The 22,362-nt window shown below is 42.9% G+C and overlaps 1 protein-coding gene across 3 annotated transcripts in view; it reads left to right on the forward strand.

Annotated features, from left to right (window-relative positions):
• The window catches only part of IL1RL1 (interleukin 1 receptor like 1), a 43,256-nt gene that overhangs the window by 1,565 nt on the left and 19,329 nt on the right, over positions 1 to 22,362 (forward strand). For 2 of the 3 annotated variants that reach the window (XM_040057051.2, XM_040057053.2), the window contains exon 1: positions 21,556 to 21,672. The exons of the other annotated variant lie outside the window; for it this stretch is intronic. The gene's annotated coding sequence lies outside the window, so the exon portion shown is untranslated. Of the gene's footprint in view, positions 1 to 21,555; positions 21,673 to 22,362 lie in introns of those variants that run through there. 3 annotated transcript variants of the gene reach the window in all.

A 22,362-nucleotide genomic window follows, 5' to 3' on the forward strand; every position in this document is an offset into this window, starting at 1 on the left:
CTAGAATTTACTTGACGTAGTGATAGATGAGGAATTTGTGCCTAATTTAATGATCTAGTCCCCTAAGCTGGGAACAAATGGATCCAATTGTTACATGGTGAGGAAATCTTGGAGTCTTGGATGCTGAATTGTTTATAGGAAACCAGACAGCAAATGGACAGTAGGCCCCTGGAGTCCCCTTTTCAGGAGCAGAAAGCACTGGCTGCCTGAAATGACCAATCCTCAGTCCCCAATTCTTGCCTTGGATAGTGTGCTCAGATCCCAAGGGACCTTGCAAACTCTTTTTTTCCTAATGGTATGTAGTGCTTTTCTTTTTTTACCCCCTAGTTAATAATCTACAGCCACGGGGTTTGTAAATTGAAGAGAATTTGCAAAACAGAAGTCATCGGGATGTTTCAAAGACTATCTAGGACCTTTGTCTATTAAAATATTATTATTATGGTTGTTGTTATTGTTAATATTGATATCAATAATAAGTGCAGCCAAATCAAAAATCCTGCCTAGGTTATGGCTCAGGCAAAATGATTCTGAGTTCCAGAACTAATGGTGAAGATGACACTGCGGAAAGTGACTGAAGCAATTAGCACAAGAAGGCTGGGGCACTGTGGTTCATATCATCCTTGTTTTCCTTCTTCAGTCCACCGTTGTTTATCCTTTTGGTCCTGAAAGTTGGACTCCTTGTCCTTGGTCTTCATCAGAAAAGGGATTTGTTTTGTCTACCTACTCTGTGAAGAGAACTCATCAACACTTAATATGAGGTTCAGAACTACATTCCTAGGAAGCACAGAATCTGAAAAACATGAAAGCTAAGACTTAAGGCATCAATTCAGTAGTTCTTAGAAGTAGTTGATTTTGTAGTGAGCACTCAGATGGTAATTCTTAAAGCTTTGTAGTAGTATATGCATTAAGGTTCCCTGATGACTGAAGGGTCCCAGAACAGCCCCACATGTGCTCCTTGTGTAGACCCTCAGAAATGCAGGGCTGCAAAGACCAAAATTTTCTGTCCCAGCTATGGGAGGCTGTGAGCAGTCACTGGTATGTTGGGGTAGGCTAAGAGTTGTGGAAGAGAAGGGCTTAATGGGTTTGGTGAGGCTTCAGGAATCTGAATGAGGCCATGCATTTGTTTCCCTTCTTCATTTTATTTCTCTCCCTTGAAACCCACCAAAAAAGCAGGCCTCTAGCTGTCCTCATGCTCTGCAGCACGTCTGTGTCTCTCAAAAAAACAACCACCTTACTCATATGTCTGCACTTGTAAATTACAACAGCTCCTAGCTGGAATTGGGCTTGAACACTTGAGACATTTCCCACAAGGATGTGAATAATACAGGGTGGTGGCTATTTCCATTTCTAGAGTAGGTGGATAGTATGAGATGGTCTTCCATAGGAAACGAAATGAGAATTCTTGGCCACATCATAACAGGAGTTAAATCAAAATATGCATTTTGCAAAAGAAAATATGTCATTTTGAAAAATAGCCATGTCACTTCTTTGGTAGCTAAATACCATCTCAACTGAGTAAGATGCTAATTGGGGGAAAAAAAAAAAAAAAAAAAAAAAGTCTTGTAATGGCTTTGCAAAATTTTGACCTGGACCTGGCAGCATTATGAAGTCTTTGTGGCCTGGTCTGGTGAAGAAGGGAGGAGGTGAGGAGGAATCAAGACAGCAGCACCATACATAACTACTGATTATGATCGTATGTTGCATTTTGAGCTACTTGTGGGACACATGAAGCAGGAAAGTGCCATTTTATCTTTGTACCTACCCCTCTCTAACCACAAATGTACTGAATATGGACATATTCATTGCTCTTAGCTTTTTTCTTTGAAGATCAATCAGCCTGATGATCTTTAGATTTCCTGAACAAGGCCACCTCCTGGATCACCATGTTCCTTTTACAAGCCCTAGTGTAGAGGAAATTCCCTTGCCTTAGATGTGGAGCAGATTTTTTTCTTCCACTAAAAGCTCCCGGTTTGGTGTCAGCAAAGTATTTTTCAGCAGTGAGTACAGAGGTGAGTCTTTTGAGGTGAGCTGTGGCAGGAGTTATTTTTGACCTACATTGAAGAGCTGTGCCTGTATTTCATAAAGGAGTGCAGGACATATCCACCTGCAGGTGATCATAAATCCCTAAGTGAGGAAACCAAGGCTTTTGCTGTGTAATGAAGTTTGGTTACAGATGCTGCGAGTCCCCATGTTCCTCCAGCTAGGGCAATGTAAGGGCTGGAGGGAGATGTGCCAGCTGCAATAGCTCCAGCTGACCTATCCCGCGGGCCAAGAGCTGTCTCACAGCCAAAGGATGCAGTTTACTTCCAAGGGCTGATGGGAAAAACAGAGGAACAACAAACACTGGAGAAAAGCATGAGAAATGTTCTGCAGAGTCAGGCCAGCAGGCATTCTGTCTCCAGCTGTGATGAAAGGAGTTGCTGAAAATCAGACTGATACATCAACAGCTGCCCCAAGCTTCTGGGCTGGCTCTCACATTTGAAGCTTCACTGAAACTCAGGGATCAGGACAGGATAGCATTCTGGTGTCTGGACCCTGAAGTTTCTTTATTATTTTGCTTACTCTACCCCTCTGTAGCAGCAAACAGAGCCCCATGTGAAGGCTGCTGGATTTTGCATAGCTTGTTTGGCCTGTGTTGCTCCAGCCTTTCATGGCCTTTTGCCACTGCCTGTAGCTATAGGCCTTGAATGAAATGATGTATTTACATGAGGTGCTTTTATCTGCTTACCCAGCAAATATTTAGACTTGGGCATGCTGTTAACTTTCTGTCTGGAGGGTGAAAAAGAGGTTTTGGTGCTTTCTGCAAAGTCTATTGCTATTAGTGGGAAAGAAAGTCCCAGGGGTGAAGTATCAGAACCCAAACACTGTTCTGTAAACACAGAGCAGAGTTTATTTCCATCCAGATATAATAATTAATTGGTTTGTTGTTATTGCATAACACAACTAACTACATCCCCAACAGAAAAACAGCATAGCTCTCTTTCCTTATTAAGGTTACTTGCAACCCTGGGGATTATTAAAACAGGCAACTTTCCTTTGAAGAAAACATCATTCTTTGTTGGTTCTCAGTTAGCAAACACTCATGCAATAGGACTTACTAGACATCATGCTGGGACAGCCATCCAGTGCAGCCAGATATCAGGACATTTGTGATGCTTTTTTGCTGTTCTTCTGATATGGTTTGACAGGTGCTTATTCCCTGTCCTCCCTAGTTTGGACTGTCTTTCTCCCTCTGTCTGCCACTTCCACTCAAGACTGTCCCTTCTATTGTGCCAGCAGAGCTGCCTGTCCAAGAAACTTGCCCAAGAACCAAAACAGATGAAAAATTACTGTACTTTTGTTTCTCCTCTTGGCCAGTTAGTTCTTCAGCAGATTTGTTTTCTGAACTCTCTGCCATTTAAAAGCACACAATATTTTTTTCCAGGACTGGAGAGTCAGGGAAGGCAAGGGTGGATGTTTAGGATGGTGTGAGATGCACTGCTCCTAAAGCACAGACTTGGCAGGGCTGAGCAGCTGTTTGATGGTCTGTGCTCTTGTGGCTACACATTCCCAGCACTCAAGTGTCATCCTTTGGAGACCCTTCTGTAGATTGCAGTGCCGTGCCAGGAATGCGTTGAGATAATATCTCTCTTCTGTGGCCACAAGTTTGGGTTTTAAGGATTTTTCTCTATGCATTGCATCTGATGGACTTTGAGTTCCCCTGGTCAAGGGGCAAATAAAATGTTGTATCCCACATTTAGCAGCATAGTCTGACAGACCAGCTTCTGATGAGGGGTATTTTATGCAATCAACACAACTTTTCTCATGCTTTTTTGCCCATTCCTATCTCAGTTGTGGCCATCCAGGACATTAGAGGGAAAACTATGCCTTTTCTTTATCTTCAGAAAAGAGATAGCAGCACTGTGTAACTCCTTGACAGAGGACACTGCACCATAGGAAGTCCACATGGGTTCCTGCAGAGACCAGGCTTTGAATGGGAATAAAGAGACAAAACATTAACAGTCTCAGGATATTCCTGGTGGTGAGAGCCTTTGAAGGCAGTAGGGCAGTACTGAGGTAGGGTTACAGTGCATGTTGAATATGATCTTACTCTTTGTTTTTCTTAATAGTCCGTACCTCAGAAGAAGTACTGAGTTAGATGGTCTGAAGCAGCACAACTGTTGTCATGTTTCTATGACTTGAACTATGAAAAGCAATACAAGGATGGAGCTACTCCATCAAAATTTGCTGCCACTGTTGGCAAGTATTCTTTTTTTTTTTTTTTTTTTGTGTCATTTATTGATAACTTAATTTATAAATGGCAAGTATTGGAAGGAATAATCTTATAATTGTCTGAATTTTAGACTCATCAAAATTCAGTGATGTCTACTTTTGTCTATCACTGCCTATTTCTTTGTGTCTACAACATTTGTTGTCGTTGTCCATTATGTTGCCTCAAGAAACTCCACAGCTTTTTATCCTTCTATAAATCTGACATTTTGTCATGATTTCAGTAATTCCAGCTAGGTGTTTGTTGTTTCAATATCTTGTATTTCCATTGTTTACTGCACTAAATTTATTTGTCTTTTCAAGATTTAATGGACCATCTGAAGGGACTCAGTGAAAATCACCTTGAAATATTTTGCAAACACTGGTTTTATTTTTGTCATCACTATTCTATTGTCTTAGTCTTTGGAACATAAATATTTATTTTATTTTGATGCAGATGATACTTTTACTCCTTCCTGTTGGACTTTAAATTTTGACTTAAACTTCTGGATTCTTCATCCTTCACATTAATTTACCCAGAATTTCAGTCACTAGAAGTAAACTCCTTCTTTCCAGACATTGTTCAACTCAAATAATCCGACCAGAAGAAATAGGTAGAATATTTTTGATAAGAAGACTAACTCAAGGACTTCAGTATCTCCCACCTATTTTTTTAAGATTATATAATGCTTTATTGATTATACAATTGCTTTACAGATATGTTTTCTTCATTGGTTTGTCAGCCAGAGGGTTGCTGTTCTACTTATGACTACTTTTAACCTGTGTCTTTCCAGCCTTTAGCATAAGAATTCATAGAAAAAGGGTGCTAGTGATATAGAGAGATTAAATAATTTTTCTGGTTATATTTTTATGAGAGACTGCCATTTCTGCTGAGCTCTTAATATTCAAACTGTGGCTATCCAAAGGTCAGATCTGATACCTGAGGTTTTGCTGGGGCAGAGAACCAGCTTGACAGAAATGTTATGCTGACTTACCAGTATTGATAAGCTTTGTGATAACAGCAGGAGGAGAGTCTGTGGAAAGATTCTCCACAAAACACTCTGATTCAGAAAATTTCTGGTTGTCTGAAAAAACTAGTATAATTTAATTTGCTTGAATACAGTATTGCTTCTTTGATATCTTGTAGAGGTAAAAAAAGTCAGTGCCTGTGGACAATTTCTTTGCATGAATTTAGGCACACTCACAAGTCCCGAAGGTGTTCCAGTCTGGTGAGTGGCAGAAGGTGAGGACCTTTAAGAAATTCAGAAAGAGTTCTACTTTCTTATTTGGCTGTTCTTGATTAATTCTGACCGTTGAATTTAGAGGTAACTAATGGGAAATGCTTATTTCCACCCCCAGTCATGATCTAAGCTGGCCATCTGTCTTCTGAGAATAGATGTTAACAGAGCAGAAACAGCTCTGATGATACAATAAATCTGAATGCATGCTGCGCCCCCGCTCAGTTTTTGTTCTCATCCTGGCCTTGTGGTTAGAGCAGTCACTAGGAAACTGGTGACCTCTCTTGCCCTGAAGAAGGATATGCTCCCCCAGCTTCTCCTAGGGCACTTTCTGCTTCTTCTGAGGTACCTGGGTGAACTTGTAGCTGGAAGCGCAGTTTTGCGTGTTGAAAGCAAATGTGTGAGAACCCAACCCACTCAAAAGGATTCAGAGCCTCGTAATATAAACTTCTTTTAATGCCCATCCCCTAAATAGCTAGAGCCAAATTCACTCTTGGCTGTTCTGTTTTCCTCATGACTTCTAAGTTCCAAACAGGTAGCATCCCAGTTTCAGGATCCAGGATGGATTGTTTTTCCTCAGATGTAGAAGCCCTTACAGACCTTAGAAGTTGGGTCATCTGGTTTCTGGTTAGTTTTCTGACTGAAAGCCTTGTCTGGGTATTGTGGATTGTTCTCAATCTGAGTTGTAAGTCACTTTACTCTTGTGAATCTTGTTACTCTCAGGGTGTGCAGTGTCTGACCCAATTAACTCCGTGTCACCCGCCTGTCCTGTCTCATCTGCAGCAGTGTGGGGGTGTCTGCACTGAGGTTGCCGAGGCAATAGGGAGCACCTTCGGCTTGGCCTAGCCTATGTGTTTCCTAGTGTGCAACTCTAATGTCACCCGAGGATGTCAGGCAATTTGTTTACGATACAAGAGCCTAAAGATCCTCCCTGGACCAATCAGTGCTTTAGACAGAGGGTGTGGCCCTCACTTGGGCAATTACCTGAACAAAACAGGCAGGGTTGCCTGCACTTGCTTGGGAGTCCTGTACACAGTGCACTCTTATCCAGAATCAAGAGTGTGTGAGGGCATACCTGCCATGATTTGTCAGTCTTTGCAGAATGAATATTCACTGAACTCATAGGTTGTTTTGTATTTCTTTAATAATTTCTATTAATTACTTCTACTTCTACGTTAGGGATGTTTATGTACCCTGAGAGATACCAACATGTCCACATTAGGTGATAAAACAAAGTATACTTGAATTTTCTTTCTTTTAAACTTGTTTCAGCTGCTCTTTTGTAAATAGAAAAGAGGTGAAATATGGTTTCTCCTTCACGCTGAGGTGTAGTTTCTACAGCAGTGGAGGGACCCAGAAGTGCCCGAATCTGCTAGACATTGCCTCTGTGGAACAATCCCTCCTCCATTTCTCACTGGCAACTTGAGCACAAGGCAGGCTTCATTTCCTTTTGCCCTTGCAGGGGGCAGAGCGACCAGTTAGCGAACCCCAGAGAGTGAAGCGGTGACCAGTGAGGCAATGCCTGCGATAGAAGACCACGGCTCTAGAGAAGTGCTGCTGAGCAGGATGCCCACGGGCCCTAAAGTCCAGCCTTGGGGAGTTGAAACCTGAGCTGAGGTTTCAACAGAGCTGTGTGGTGCTGTGGGACTTAAGCAGGTAGTAAGAAACACCAAGGAAGAGACTGCCAGAAAGCCTGTTTCCCAAGAGAGCTTTGGCACAGCACTAAAACTGGGATTTGGAATGGGAAACTGTTGGCATAAAATATGGTTTCTTTGTTTAGAAATGCAAAATCTTGCCACTTTACATTTATTCTTAGTGCTCAAAATCCATCACTTTAATTGTCTCCTCTCTGGAGAAGCATTTTTGCATACAACTGCATTACTCTATATTTCTGAGTCACAAAGAATGGGAATTTGTTGTTGTGAATATTTTGTTTTTTTCCCTAGAAGATTTTTCTGCTCCAAAGTAAGAACAAAGGGGCAGAAAGGAGCAAAACTTTCCCAAAAGGACAACTTGAGACCTTACAGGAACAAATCTCCAGACTCTGCAGAAATTCCAGGTTTCATGGAAAAAAAAAAAAAAAAAAAAATCTTTTGACTCTTAGCAGAATTAGCAATCACATTTCTTGTGGGATGAAATTAAATAACTGACACAACCAAAAAAGGAATTTAAATTCAAGTGAGAGTTACCTACATTTTTGCATTTCTTCAGTTTCCCTGTTTGTGTAAGAAAATAAGAATTATCATACCAGCTTGCACAGCTTCCCCCACTCACCGTCCCCAGGTCTTTATCCTATTGCTAACCAAAAGCACAAGCCTTCACAATGGGTGAAGAAGACAATGATAAACTCTTCCAGTGTCAGCCATGGGGGATGGACACCCTCAGTTTAAAGCAGCTTTTTCAACAGCACCTTAAATGGTGATCAGTGTGCCTCCTTGAGTCATGCCTCTTAAAACCACTTGTGCATTTAGTTTACTAACAACTTCACACAGTAATTAGTTTTGGGTTTTACTTATGTGAAAGAATAGGGTTTTCTGTTTGTCTGATCATTTTTCTGTTTCCTTTCTCATGAGAGGTACTGAAAAATAGTTTCCATTGTAATTTTTCCTGGTGCTGAAAGTCCTCTCCTTTCTCAGCCACAGAGTGACAGACAATTTGGTTTATACTTGTAGCAAAAGCCCTCTTTGCCTATGATATTCTTACTGCACTTTTTAATAACTTCTTTTCATGCTACAATATCTCTTTTGTCAGTGGAGACCAAAATCACACCCAGTGCTCAAGATAAGGATGTGTTGCATCAGTATGATAATATTTCCTGTTTTGTTCTCTGTTCTTTTGCTAGTAACTCTTCACAATCTCTTTGCCCTCTTGGTAGCTTCTGAACATCAGGCTTTTTTCAGAGAAAATCCAAATTGACCTCAAGATGTCCTTTCCATGTAGCGAAAGATGACCACTTTGTATGTGTTTGTAGGATTATTTCTCTGAGAATAGTGCTTTGTGTAGTTCAACAGCTGAAAGAAACCAAATAAAGCTAGAGGGCACCTGATCTCATGGCATTCCCCATGAATTTTTTTTTGGGATTGCTGTCCCAAAGCAATTATTCTGCTACAGAACTGACTGGCATTTCAGTTAGTTTCACAGGATCTAGGAAATTTCCAATATTTGGACCTCATCCTGGAGCCTCATTCCTGGACCAGTGTGTTTGGAAGAAACAGGCAGAGGGTACAGCTGTCGCGTTCTGGCGTGTGAGGCTGAGATGTGGTGCAGGAGGACAGAGAGGTGCACCTGCTCGTGCCTCACACTGCAGAGCACACTCCTCACTGCTGATGTGGGAGGTCTCAGACAAGCTTGTTTCTGCAGGCTGTCAGCCGCAGAGGATAACTTCACGAAGTTTGGCCTATGGTCATGGACCCTGAGAGCAACGGGGCAGGAGTGCTTGAAACTTCAGCTCTTTGAAGGCACTGAGGTCCTCAGAAGCTGCTAGCAGCCTGCAGGCTCTGCTGCTGGCTTATGGAGATGAGGTGGAACAGAGGTGCTTACAACTGACATTTTTGGATATGAAACAGACAAGAACTAACCTCCACATCTGGCTGAATGCACACTGAGGACTTGTATTTCTGGGGTAGGCATTGATTAGCTGTGGGTTAACCTCACGGAGGAGGCAGGAGCTTGGGCTCCATTGCCTCAGAGAACTGCCTCACAGAAGTCATGGACCCAAAATCTGAAGAATAAATTACTTCAAACAATGTTTGTCTTATGTTAAGTGACTCTACCATTCAGCATTGTTTTCCTGTGCAACTGTGGATTGCCTGTATTATAATGCCTACATCCTCTGGGGTAAGCACATGGGGTAGAGTTTCTACTGTGTCTTTCCTGCAATGTCTGCTTCTTACTGGCACCTCACAGGACAGATTTGTGAGCAAAGACTCACAGATCTCTGAAGTAGTTCTGGTGAAGGACTGCCTGTGTTTGTAAAAGGCCAGTTACATATAGATTCTTTTCCATGTAGAAACCTACAGAAATTAGGATTTTGGCCTGGTTGACAATGGTAAAGTCAGTAATTCATACACCAAGACCATGTTAGGTGGGGGTAGTAGCTATGGTGGCTATGGATAAGAATAAATAGCTGATTTTATACTGATGGGAAAAGAAGATTTTCTCCTGGAACAGCTCATCTCCCAAGAAGACTTGCAGGAAATCCTGTGGAAAACTGTAAGAAGGCTTTTGATAAAGAAAGGATTCTTGGTTAGTGAGGGAAGGCAAAACAGATTATACTGAGTTTCTATTTTGGAGAAACAAGCCTGAAATCTGGGGTAATACGTGCTAAAAGGCATTCTGCATGCCATTTGGGATCTCTACAGAGGTAGGTAACAGTCTATATTGTCAGAATTTCTTGAAGCTGGCCAAACTGGGAACATAGAGTACAATTAACAGCCTATTTTCTGACACAGTCATATCCTAATTTCCTTGTGAATACCTTTCAAGAGCCAGGTCCAAAGAAAGTTTTCAAGTTCATAACCCTCTTTTTTTTGAAAGGTGCTCTAAGGTCTAAGAATTAAGTCTAAGGTCTAAGAAATTCTGAACTCTGGTAGGGGACCTCTTGGAGTTTGGATGCCTGGTGCTTCAAGTGTAGAAAAATGAACGAATACATTGATATTTTTATTACAGAAAAAAATAACTTGGATGATATTTCATTTTTATGCGAAGCCTTGTTTTTCTTTCCAAAATACTTTAAACTTTCAGGAAATGCAAGTTCCAAGTTGAAGACAGATCTGATAGTGTGCTGGCTTGAAGGCAAAACCAGCGAGAGACTCCAAGTCAGAAAAAAACAATTTAATAGGAGAGGAAAAAAAAAGTAAAATAAAATAAAACACATGCAATGGTACAAAAGATCACTGACAGAGTCAGAATACAACCTGAAACCGTGGTGGTAGCAGTCCAGATGAAGTGGTCTTGTTGAAGCAGTGTTCTTGCAGAAAGGTCTGGTAGCTCTTGTCCTCTGGGAATCCAGTGGGTAAGGCTGCCTGTGCTGTCCCAAGGCCCAGATTATATCCAGGTGGGAATGCTTGGCTCCTCCCCCTGGGCGGAGCATCTCACAATGGACTGATATCATTTTATCAGTTTTGCAATGGGTCCTTGATTGCCCATTAAACAGAGATAGCTCCTGGGGAGAGTTATCTATGAGTCATGCAGGACGGCATTGATGGGCCATTAACAGAAGATAATCTGGAGGGAGGGGGCACGGGAAACAGTGGTGCACAACTTAGTTTCAACATTTCATGTAGATGGTGATAGAATACATACTTTGGGCACATTTTACATTGTAACCTAGGACATAATCCACCCCTTTTTCTATGACCATCTACATCATACCTAAATTAATACATTCTTACAGCTAGATAGATAAATATACACATATACAGAATGAAACCCTACACCCAGTTCTCACTTAAAATTAGGTCTCCCTGTGGTACACAACGGGTTTCCCCATCTTTCTGCATTACCCACCAAGTGGAACCAGATCCTTGAGCAAAAACAATCCCACGGATGGGTCTGCCTTTGCTTGATGTGGGATTAATCCAAACAGTTTTTCCTAAGATGCCTTTCATGTGTACCACAGGGACTTTATCTCCATCCACTGTGTGCAAGGGTTCAGACTGGGCAGGACCAGCTCGATTGATTGACCCTCGAGTGTTGACCATCCAGGTGGCCTTTGCTAAGTTCAGTTCCCAATTTTTGAAAGTCCCCCCACCAAGCGCCTTCAGGGTAGTCTTAAGTAACCCATTGCACCGTTCAACTTTCCCGGCAGCTGGTGCATGATAAGGGATGTGATATATCCATTCAATGCCATGTTCTCTAGCCCAGGTGTTTATAAGGCCATTCTTGAAATGGGTCCCATTGTCTGACTCGATTCTCTCAGGAGTGCCATGTCTCCACAAGACCTGCTTTTCAAGGCCTAAGATAGTATTCCGAGCAGTAGCATGAGGCACAGGGTAGGTCTCCAACCATCCAGTGGTGGCTTCCACCATAGTTAGCACATAGCGCTTGCCTTGGCGGGTTTGGGGAAGGGTGATGTAGTCAATCTGCCAGGCCTCCCCATACCTGTACTTCAACCATCGTCCACCGTACCACAGAGGCTTTACCCACTTGGCCTGTTTGATTGCAGCGCAGGTCTCACAGTTGTGGATGACCTGTGAGATGTTGTCCATAGTAAGGTCCACGCCTCGGTCACGGGCCCATCGGTATGTTGCATCTCTCCCCTGATGACCAGACGCATCATGGGCCCAACGGGCTAAGAATACTTCTCCCTTGTGTTGCCAGTCTAGATCCACCTGTGATACTTTCACCTTGGCAGCTTTGTCCACCTGCTCGTTGTTGTGATGCTCTTCATTAGCCCGACTCTTGGACACATGTGCGTCCACGTGTCGAACCTTCACGGTCAGCTTCTCTACTCGGGCGGCGATGTCTTGCCAAATCTCAGCAGCCCAGATGGGTTTCCCTCTGCGCTGCCAATTGGCCTTTTTCCAGCGGTTCAGCCATCCCCACAGAGCATTAGCTACCATCCACGAGTCGGTGTAGAGATAGAGTCTTGGCCACTTCTCTCGTTCGGCAATATCTAAAGCTAGCTGGATGGCTTTAAGTTCTGCAACCTGACTTGATCCACCTTGTCCTTCAGTAGCTTGTGCAACTCGTCGTATGGGGCTCCATACTGCAGCCTTCCATTTCCGGTTAGCGCCTACAATTCGACAGGAACCGTCAGTGAAAAGGGCATATTGTCTTTCAGTCTCCGGTAGCTCGTTATATGGTGGGGCTTCTTCGGCATGTGTCACTTGTTCTTCTTCTTCTTCAGAAGATAATCCAAAAGTCTCACCTTCAGGCCAGTTAGTTATAATTTCCAGAATCCCAGGGCGATTCGGGTTTCCAATACGGGCACGCTGTGTGATGAGGGCAATCCATTTGCTCCATGTGGTGTCAGTGGCATGATGCGTGGAAGGAACCTTTCCCTTGAACATCCGTCCCAGCACTGGTAGTCGGGGTGCCAAAAGCAGCTGCGTTTCAGTGCCAATTACTTCTGAGGCAGCTTGAAGTCCTTCACAGGCGGCTAAGATTTCCTTCTCTGTGGGAGTGTAGTTGGCTTCAGATCCTCTGTAGCTTCGGCTCCAGAATCCCAGTGGTCGGCCCCGAGTCTCCCCAGGCACCTTCTGCCAAAGACTCCAAGACAGGCCATTGTTCCTGGCTGCTGAGTAGAGCACGTTCTTCACATCTGGTCTCGTCCTCAATGGGCCAAGGGCTACTGCATGAGCGATCTCCTGCTTGATCTGGGCAAAGGCTTGCTGCTGTTCAGGGCCCCAGTGGAAATCGTTCTTCTTGCGGGTGACCAGGTAGAGAGGGCTCACAATCTGGCTGTACTCAGGAATGTGCATCCTCCAGAAACCTATAGCGCCTAGGAAAGCTTGTGTCTCCTTCTTGCTGGTCGGTGGGGACATGGCGGTGATCTTATTGATGACCTCAGTGGGAATCTGCCGCCGTCCATCTTGCCACTTTACTCCCAGGAACTGGATCTCTTGGGCCGGTCCCTTCACTTTACTTCGCTTAATGGCAAAACCAGCTTTCAGCAGAATCTGGATGATCTTTTCTCCTTTCTCAAAGACTTCCCCTGCTGTGTTCCCCCATACAATGATGTCATCAATGTACTGTAAATGTTCAGGAGCCTCACCTTTTTCCAGTGTAGTCTGGATCAGTCCATGGCAGATGGTGGGGCTGTGTTTCCACCCCTGGGGCAGTCGGTTCCAGGTGTACTGTACGCCCTTCCAGGTGAAGGCAAACTGGGCCCTGCACTCTGCTGCCAAAGGAATGGAGAAGAAGGCATTGGCAATATCAATGGTCGCATACCAATTTGCTGCCTTGGACTCTAGCTCGTACTGAAGCTCCAACATGTCTGGCACAGCAGCACTTAGTGGTGGGGTGACTTCATTCAGAGCACGGTAATCCACAGTCAGTCTCCATTCTCCACTGGACTTACGCACTGGCCATATAGGGCTGTTGAAAGGTGAACGAGCCTTGCTGACCACCCCTTGGCTCTCCAGTTTCCGAATCATCTCATGGATAGGAGTCACAGAGTCTCTGTCGGTGCGGTATTGCCGTCGGTGTACTGTTGTTGTGGCGATTGGTACCTGTTGTTCTTCAACTCTTAGTAGTCCCACAGCACAGGAGTCATCTGAGAGACCAGGCAAGGTACTCAGTTGTCTGATGTCTTCTGTCTCTACAGCAGCTATCCCAAAAGCCCAGCGATATCCTTTTGGATCTCTGAAGCATCCATTTCTGAGGTAGTCTATGCCAAGGATGCATGGGGCCTCTGGGCCAGTCACGATGGGGTGTTTTTGCCACCCATTCCCTGTTAAACTCACTTCGGCCTCCAATACAGTCAGCTGCTGGGACCCTCCTGTCACTCCAGAAATAGAAATGGATTCTGTTCCTACATACCTTGATGGCATCAGGGTACATTGGGCACCAGTGTCAACCAAAGCCGTATATTTTTGTGGGTCAGATGTGCCAGGCCATCGGATCCACACAGTCCAATAGATCCGATTGTCCCTTTCCTCTACCTGGCTAGAGGCAGGGCCCCCCTATTCCTGGTCATGGTACACGTTGCTTTCTTCCTGTACATATATTCCTGAGGTCCCTTCAAGTGGATCAGTCATATCATTCTTCTTATACTGTCTGGAGTTCTGTGCCTTTGAGACTGGAGCAGTGTTGGCTCTAGATGAGCTCTTTGTGGTAGGTGTCTCTCTCTTCAGTTCACGTACCCGGGCTGCTAAGGAGGAGGTGGGTTTTCCATCCCAATTCCTCATGTCTTCTCCATGCTCCCGAAGAAAAGACCAGAGGTTACCCCGTGGAGTGTATCCTCTCTCCCTGGCTGGTGGGTACCTGCTCCTAATGGCAGAGACTCTTGTTGGTTCTGGCGAGATGTGGTAAATTTCTTCCTTAAGTTCCTTTTTCAGTTTCTGATGGCCCTCTTCAATCAAGCTCCGGACTTGCTCAGCCAGCCTTGTTTCCACGGATGAGACATGGGTACGAAATGGGGCGGTGACAGTATCCTCGTAAATTCTTAGTTTATTGACCAAGACGCCCACCTTGTCCTCACCTTCCCTCCATTGCAGCGTTGCCAGGTAACGGGAGTACATCTCTGGTCCAAGCCGTGCAAATCTCAACCACATCTGCGATGTGCACTGGACATCATCTGGGCTTTTAGGAAATCTCTCGTCTTCTGAGAAAATGATCTCCAGCACAGCCAATTCCCTCAGGCATCGGGTACCTTGTTCCATTGTGCTCCATTTTCCTTGGTGCACCTGGAGGTCTTCTTTACAAAGGTATCTGTCCCTCACACTTGTTAGCAGTCGCCACCAGAGGCTGAGAGTTTGTTGGGTTCTCCCGATCCCTGGTCAATGACCACATCCCGAGACAGCGATCCCAGTTGCCTGGCCTCACTTCCATCCAGAATGGTGTCATTGGCTGCAGCGTCCCAGATGCGGAGCAGCCAGGTCAGGATGGACTCGTTTGTCTGGCGGGTGAATTCCCTCCGCAGGTCACGCAGTTCACCCAGGGATAGAGAGCGGGTGATGATCTCTGGCTCTGTCTCTTCTGCTGAGTGTGAAGGTCCTGCCACATCCTCATCAGTCATTATGCGGACTGATTTGCTCTTTGATTTCTTCTTCTGAACAGGGGCAACTGCCACTGGTTTAGGTTGTTCTGCTTCGGTGACAGTTTGTGTGGAGATGCTGATGGCACCTTTGGTTTCTTTCTCCTCTGTGACAGCTTGTGTAGACACTGACACTGTTGCTTTGTTTTTGGTTCCTTTCTCCTCTGTGATGGTCTGAGTAGATGCAGAAACTGTTGCTTTGTTTTTGGTTCTTTTCTCTTCTGCGACAGTCTGCATAGATGCGGTTCCTGTTTCCTCTACGACAGTTTGTGTAGACACGGATGCTGTTGTTTTGCATTTGTTTCTTTTTCCCTCCTCCTCAAGGAGACGCTGCACCACCCCATGTAGTGTTTGATTTCTAAACATGGTGCAGGCCATGCAGAGAAGGCAAAGCAGAACTAACAACAATATTATGCTGTCCTTGGCACCTAGAGAGAACTCAATACTTTCGAAAACTGCTGTGCCATACCTAAAACACTGGAAAAAATAATTCTTTACCCCTCCCCACAGGGGCTGGGTGCGATTATTGAGAGCCCAGATGTAGCATTCTGGACCAGGACAAGAACACAAAATAGAGTATATATTCTGAATGATGCTCATTGCCTCAGAGGTTATCATACAATAAACATAATAGACCAATACAGCATTTCTGGTACCATACCCTGGTCTACACATGAGCATTAAGACCGGCAAATACTGCCCCATGTGTGGGAAAATGTAGAGAGCTAGGTATAAGATATATGAAAGCATGTTGAGCATCATAGCGGACAGCTGTTTCTTTTTTCCTCACTACAAAATTGTAATTCTGACTTTTCTCAGTACCTCCTGCCCCACGTTGGGCGACAAAATATATGTGCTGGCTTGAAGGCAAAACCAGTGAGAGACTCCAAGTCAGAAAAAAACAATTTAATAGGAGAGGAAAAAAAAAAAGTAAAATAAAATAAAACACATGCAATGGTACAAAAGATCACTGACAGAGTCAGAATACAACCTGAAACCGTGGTGGTGGCAGTCCAGATGAAGTGGTCTTGTTGAAGCAGTGTTCTTGCAGAAAGGTCTGGTAGCTCTTGTCCTCTGGGAATCCAGTGGGTAAGGCTGCCTGTGCTGTCCCAAATCCCAGATTATATCCAGGTGGGAATGCTTGGCTCCTCCCCCTGGGCGGAGCATCTCACAATGGGCTGATATCATTTTATCAGTCTTGCAATGGGTCCTTGATTGCCCATTAAACAGAGATAGCTCCTGGAGGGAGTTATCTATGAGTCATGCAGGACGGCATTGATGGGCCATTAACAGAAGATAATCTGGAGGGAGGGGGCACGGGAAACAGTGGTGCACAACTTAGTTTCAACATTTCATGTAGATGGTGATAGAATACATACTTTGGGCACATTTTACATTGTAACCTAGGACATAGTAAATGCAATTAGATAATATTAAAGAGAAAAAAAGTTCTTTCAAAACCCCAGTCCATGACCTAGAGAGAAGAAAAGAAAAGAAAAGAAAAGAAAAGAAAAGAAAAGAAAAGAAAAGAAAAGAAAAGAAAAGAAAAGAAAAGAAAAGAAAAGAAAAGAAAAGAAAAGAAAAGAAAAGAAAAGAAAGAAAAGAAAAACAAAATAACAACAACAAAAAAAACCCACCAACCCCCCAACCCCTCCCCCCCCCCCCAAACCAAACAAACAAACACCCCAAACCCAAAAACATTTTCCTAAGTAGTGGTATCATATATATATATATGTGTGTGTGTGTGTGTGTGTGTGTGTGTGTGTGTATATATATATTTAATAACTAAAGCTCTGCTTTTGCATGCTGGCAGTATTTCATGACCCTCTTTAACACTAAGACATTAACTTCCACTAATTTGTATATATTAAGGAACAAACAAGACTATTCAGTAAGAAGTCTTTATAAACAATATAATTTGTCAACAATTTATCTTCAGTGACTTTCCAGAGAATTGAAATTTATTTTAGTTGGGTAAATTAATAAGAATTGCATCTTATGCATCCAAGTAATGATTTCCAGAATGTCACGTATTTGTAGATGTGTCTTCCTAAGAAATGGTGTATAAAAAAACCCTCTCTGTTCTCAGGGAAGATGTCAGATAGGAACAACAATGATGTGCTAAATAATTGTTTCCACAGTAAAGAAAAATAGAGTGGGTGCTGCATGGATAGAAGTTAGCTTCCCATGCACTGTGCGGGGAGCTTTGGTTGTAGGCACTTGGGACGTCTGGAATGAGTCTGATGCTGCACCAAGAAGTGGCCTCTTTAACTTAAAATCTGGAAGACTTCACTTACGGGCATCTTGTTTCTGTCCTGAAGTTATTTGGACACAAGAGTGATAGTTACTTCAGTGTTTCTTTTGTGTATAAACCTAGGATAGGCTTCTTGCCCAAAGATAATTGGCTGTTCAGACTCATCTTCACCTCTGTAGTGTAAGACATTCTGGCATCTAAGGACAGGACCACCTGTGGGAATGGAAGATTCTGGAGAATCGGCAAAGTGTTTTAATTTCCATAAGAGCAACAGATGTGCTGCACAGATCCTCTCTCTGGTGGTCTTTGTGGTCTCCCCATGGGGATCCTGCTGGTGGCCTGGTGACATTCAGAACAGCTGCTGTTATTTTCATTCTGGCTGGCTGTATCCAGACCCTGTGAAATGGCAGTGCAGCTGATTTCCTTTTGGGGGAAGGCATGGAACAGAGAAATTTAGAATTTCTTTAGAAAGGGAAACTAGTTTTAAGATACAAAGGCTTTGTTAATGATGTTACGTTTTTTGTTTGAATATTGTCCTTGGCCTGGCTATAACTATCTAAGCACAAATATCATTGTTAGATCTTTTATAAACTGCTGGTGATCAAATAGCATACCAAATAATGTATCAATGTGCAAGCCAAAGGAAATACTTGCCATTCACATAAACAAAAAGCACAGATATCATTCTGGTTACTCTAGGCAATTACTTCCTTCAAGACAGTCACTTCTATTTTACATTCTCTGAACTTTAATATACTATCTGGCAATTACAGTGGGTTTGAAAAACTTATGCTTAATATTTCTGTCTTGGTGGGCTGAAGATGAGTAGGGTAAAAATAGCGATGTATTTGTAAAACTTAAATTCTTATTAATCCTTTGCTGTTTACATGCATGCCCTCACTTACTGCGTGTGGGAGCCTGCCATGTCAGGTGACCCTGCCTGGCCATCATGGCTTCACCAAGCTGCTCTATTACCCTCTCAATAGGACAAGGGGAGGAAACTATGAAAAGTTGAGAAGGGTTGAGAAAAGGACAGGTGGATGACTTGCCAATTACCATCAAAGGCAAATCAGACTCGGGAAATTATTTTGCCAGTTATTAACAGAGTAACATAGTGAGAAAAGGAACCTTCTCCAGCATGGACTCTCCATGGACTACAGATTCCTTCAGGTCACATCCTCCTGTGTGGCATCCTCCATGGGCTGCAGGAGGACAAATTGTGTCATCATGATTTTCCCCGTGGTCTGAAAGAGAATCTTTACTCCAGCGCCTGGAGCACCTCCTCCCTCTCCTTGTTCACTGCAGGGTTGTCTCAGCCCTCACTCACGGTTGCTGTGGAGCAAAGTTTTTACCTTTTCTTAAATATGTTCCCTTGGAGTATTTACCAGTGTTGCAGGCAAGCTCAGCTGTGGCCAGTGTGGGTTTCTTTTGGAGCTGGCTGGAACTGGCTCTGTTCAACATGGGGACAGCTCCTGGTGTCTTCTCCAAGAAGTCATCTCTCTTAACATCCCAAGTTTGGCCAAACCCTAATACACGCTGGTTAGGAATGTATCCATCAGCCGTGTCTGCTTGTAACTGTTTCAAAATTCACAATTAGAGGAAGCAACAGAACTATTTGGGGACCAGTCCCTTCATCACCCACAACGTGGGTGGTACTAGGGCTGCATGATCAATGAGAAAGGCCAGGGGAAACCTTTCTCCTTGGAAAAAGTCTGTCTCTATTAGAATACTATAAATCCCGAAAAGTCCTTCTAATTTCCCTTTTACACAAAGCATGAGATGCCTTTTCTAGTCACAAGAAGGACACCATGACACAGAGGAACAGGAAGAACACTCCTCAGCAGTGTGGATTCCCACCACCCAAAAAACATTAGACGTGACACAGGTGTGGGCACACCCAACAACAGCTTCTCCTGCCATCCTACCATTTGCCATTCCACCAGAGTTCTCAGGGTTGGCCTTAAGAAACAGAGATAGTGAAACCTTTCCTGGTAGGGTTGCTTGTGTCTGAATGTTTCCCTGCTGTGGCCACTGACAGTCTGCAAACAGGGTGCAAAAATTGAACGCAGCAAATGTTTCCTGGCTAACAGAATTAGGTATTTGGCAAGCAGGGCTAATGTGCTGCTAGGCTAAGCACTGTTTCTCGGGGCAAAGTGAACTCTGATGATGCTGAATTTCTGTTTCCCTATCTCTGCTTTTTATCTCAGGACTTAATCTTTTTCAATCACATTGTTTTTCTTCTTGCATTATCGGGTTTCCTCGCAACCACCCAGTGCCATATAATAACAAAAATGAACTATTCTGTGCACTACAACATTGCATGCTTGAACTCCTAACTCTTAAGATGTCAGTAACTTCCATTCAATTTAGGTTTTCACTTTTTGTATCTTTTGTGGTTTTAGCTTGCATACATTTCACAGCCTAGGAGTAATTTTGCCAACACATTTGAATTAAGTTCGTACACTCGTGCTGTGCCAAAACAGTCATTGAATTACTGATGGTCGAATCTCTGGAACACTGACACTCCTAGTGCTGGTAAGGACCACTGGAGCCATCTGCATTCAAGTGGATACTAAATTGCTGTTTAAACTGAGTTGGCGGCTCTACTAGGTTCCCAGCAAATTTCTAGTGTTTCACTACCTTACCTTTTAAAAGAATTTTCTGTCTTGCTTAATTATCCCGTGCTTTAGTTCAAACCCCTTACTTATCTCTTTGCTTCGAGAGCAGATGATTCCCTCGCTTGCTGTAGTGCTATGCTTACAGACTGTCAAGGGAGCAATTAACCCCTCAAAGAAATCTCTTGAGGTATTTCTGTAAACTCTTTTTTTCCATAAAATTATCAGTAGGATTTTGTTTTAGAAGATGGGCCAAAAGTTATGAGGCATTCAGCATTGATTTTAGTTTCTTATGAAAGCTACAGAATGGCTTTTGCTCAGCTGGCAACTACCCTCTTTAGCCAGGAGCTCAGTATCCCACCTGCACCATGTTCTGGGAGCAACCTAAGCATGGGAACAGACTACAGGATTAAGGGCTCTTCTGAGGTATGGAGCAACACTGGAAGCATCTCTGATCTAAGTTTCAGTGGACTTTATAACAGAACCTTTTATATGTCCAGAAAATTGAAGTTAGCTTTACCTGAATATATTTAACCTTTCCCTAGATGAAACTGACATGTTTTGATTAGAGGATATTGAACCCACCACTGAATCCAGGTGGTTACTCCAGAATTTTTGCCAGTCTCTCACATCAGGAAATTAGGAAGACCTTGATTCTGATGAAACGTCACAAGCAGGGAGTAATTTGTGAGCTTTTGAAGGTAGGAGTCTGAACTGTTTGACCAAAACATTGTGGGATTTCATTGTGGTGGGTTGGTTGGCTTCTTTTTTTAGCTCTTTTGCATTTTTCTTTTGTCATACGGGAAGTGCAATCCCCTAACCACTACAAAGGAAATAGTATACCAAGAACTGGGGAGACCATGGATGTAACAGGTAAGATTTTTGCAGACTGACATATACATCTTTGTGTGTTAGTGTGGAGTTGTTGCATGCTGACAGTACAGTCCCAGGAACACTGGAAGGGACAAATGGAATCCACAACTCTGTCAGGGAAGGGAAGCAAAAGTTTGAATTACCAGAGGATAAAATCTTCTTTCCCTCAGACACTTTAGCTGTTGGTGCAGATAACTGGTTTTTCAGTACCTTCTTTGATCAACTTAGCTTCAGTGAAGCAGTTTCCTTCATTAAAAACTGTTCCTGATTCTCCAGAGACTTTTCAAGCTGTTCTCAGGGAGCTGCTGCTTGACTAGACCATTCAAAGCTGTTACTTGTTTTGAAGGAAAATCTGTTTCAAAGTGTCTTCTGCCTTCTGAGTGTCCTCTCTCTCTGCTCCCCAGCCGGCAGATTTATTGCACTATAATTGCACTAAAAAGAAATAATTTGCAATAAAGGGAAGCCTATGCTAGTGGTGAAAGATATCTGATTAATTGGAACTGTGAGATGTTATCTCTTATAGATACTTAAAGTAAATTGCTACAATAATTTGCATGTTCTGCTCTATTCAGTGGGAGGTGTCTCAGAATGAGGCTGTGTGTCTTGCTGCTACAGATTTGAGCTGCCCAAGCCAGATAAAAAGAGCTCACAATAATATCTGGTACAAGCTAAGCAGAGAAATCTCTGCAAAAAACCCATCCAGAGAGAACAAGCCACTTCTCTGCTTTCTGTATTTTTCAAATGGTAGGTTAAATTTTTATATTGTCATTTAACCAGAAATAATAGAAGCATTTGATAAGAAAGTTTATTTCAGTTTACTTATGTACTTCTTTATCTTGAGAAATATTAGATTAAAATAGTGGGTATGCTTCCATAGTAGGCAAATAGTGCTGGAACTAACATAAAACTTTACCTTGTAGTGAAGTGTATTTAGAAATGGATTTTGCTGTCAGTTTCCAGGCATATATTTTTACTAATTAGTCAAAGACACAGAAAATCTTTACTCTGCAATTGATTTTTCAGAGTTAACATATTTATATATTCTTTTGTTTAAAAATATTTTTCAAGAATAATGTGTATATCAATTCTAGAAATTCCATGCTTTCTTACTGAAATTCCTAAATTTTACACCTACACCGGTGACTAGTGTAATTGCTAACCCCTGTGAATGCTAGTTCTGGAAAAAGTTCAGTTTTACTGTTGCAATTTTAATAGGATGTTTTCAGTCAGAATGGATTTTCTGGTTTGATAGAAGAATGAAAATCACTTCAAAAAAGTGTATGGGTTGTATGTATCAGTGAAAACGATCCCACAAAACTGCTCTTTTCATGGTATGTTTACATTGTAAAATCCGTTACATTTTTTTGAATAGAAATTGCAATACTTTTTCCAGGTTGTTTTTTTTTTTTTTGTATGCAAGGTAAGGTTTGTCAC

The sequence above is a fragment of the Hirundo rustica genome, chromosome 2, assembly GCF_015227805.2.
Source record: "Hirundo rustica isolate bHirRus1 chromosome 2, bHirRus1.pri.v3, whole genome shotgun sequence".
Taxonomy (NCBI): domain Eukaryota; kingdom Metazoa; phylum Chordata; class Aves; order Passeriformes; family Hirundinidae; genus Hirundo; species Hirundo rustica.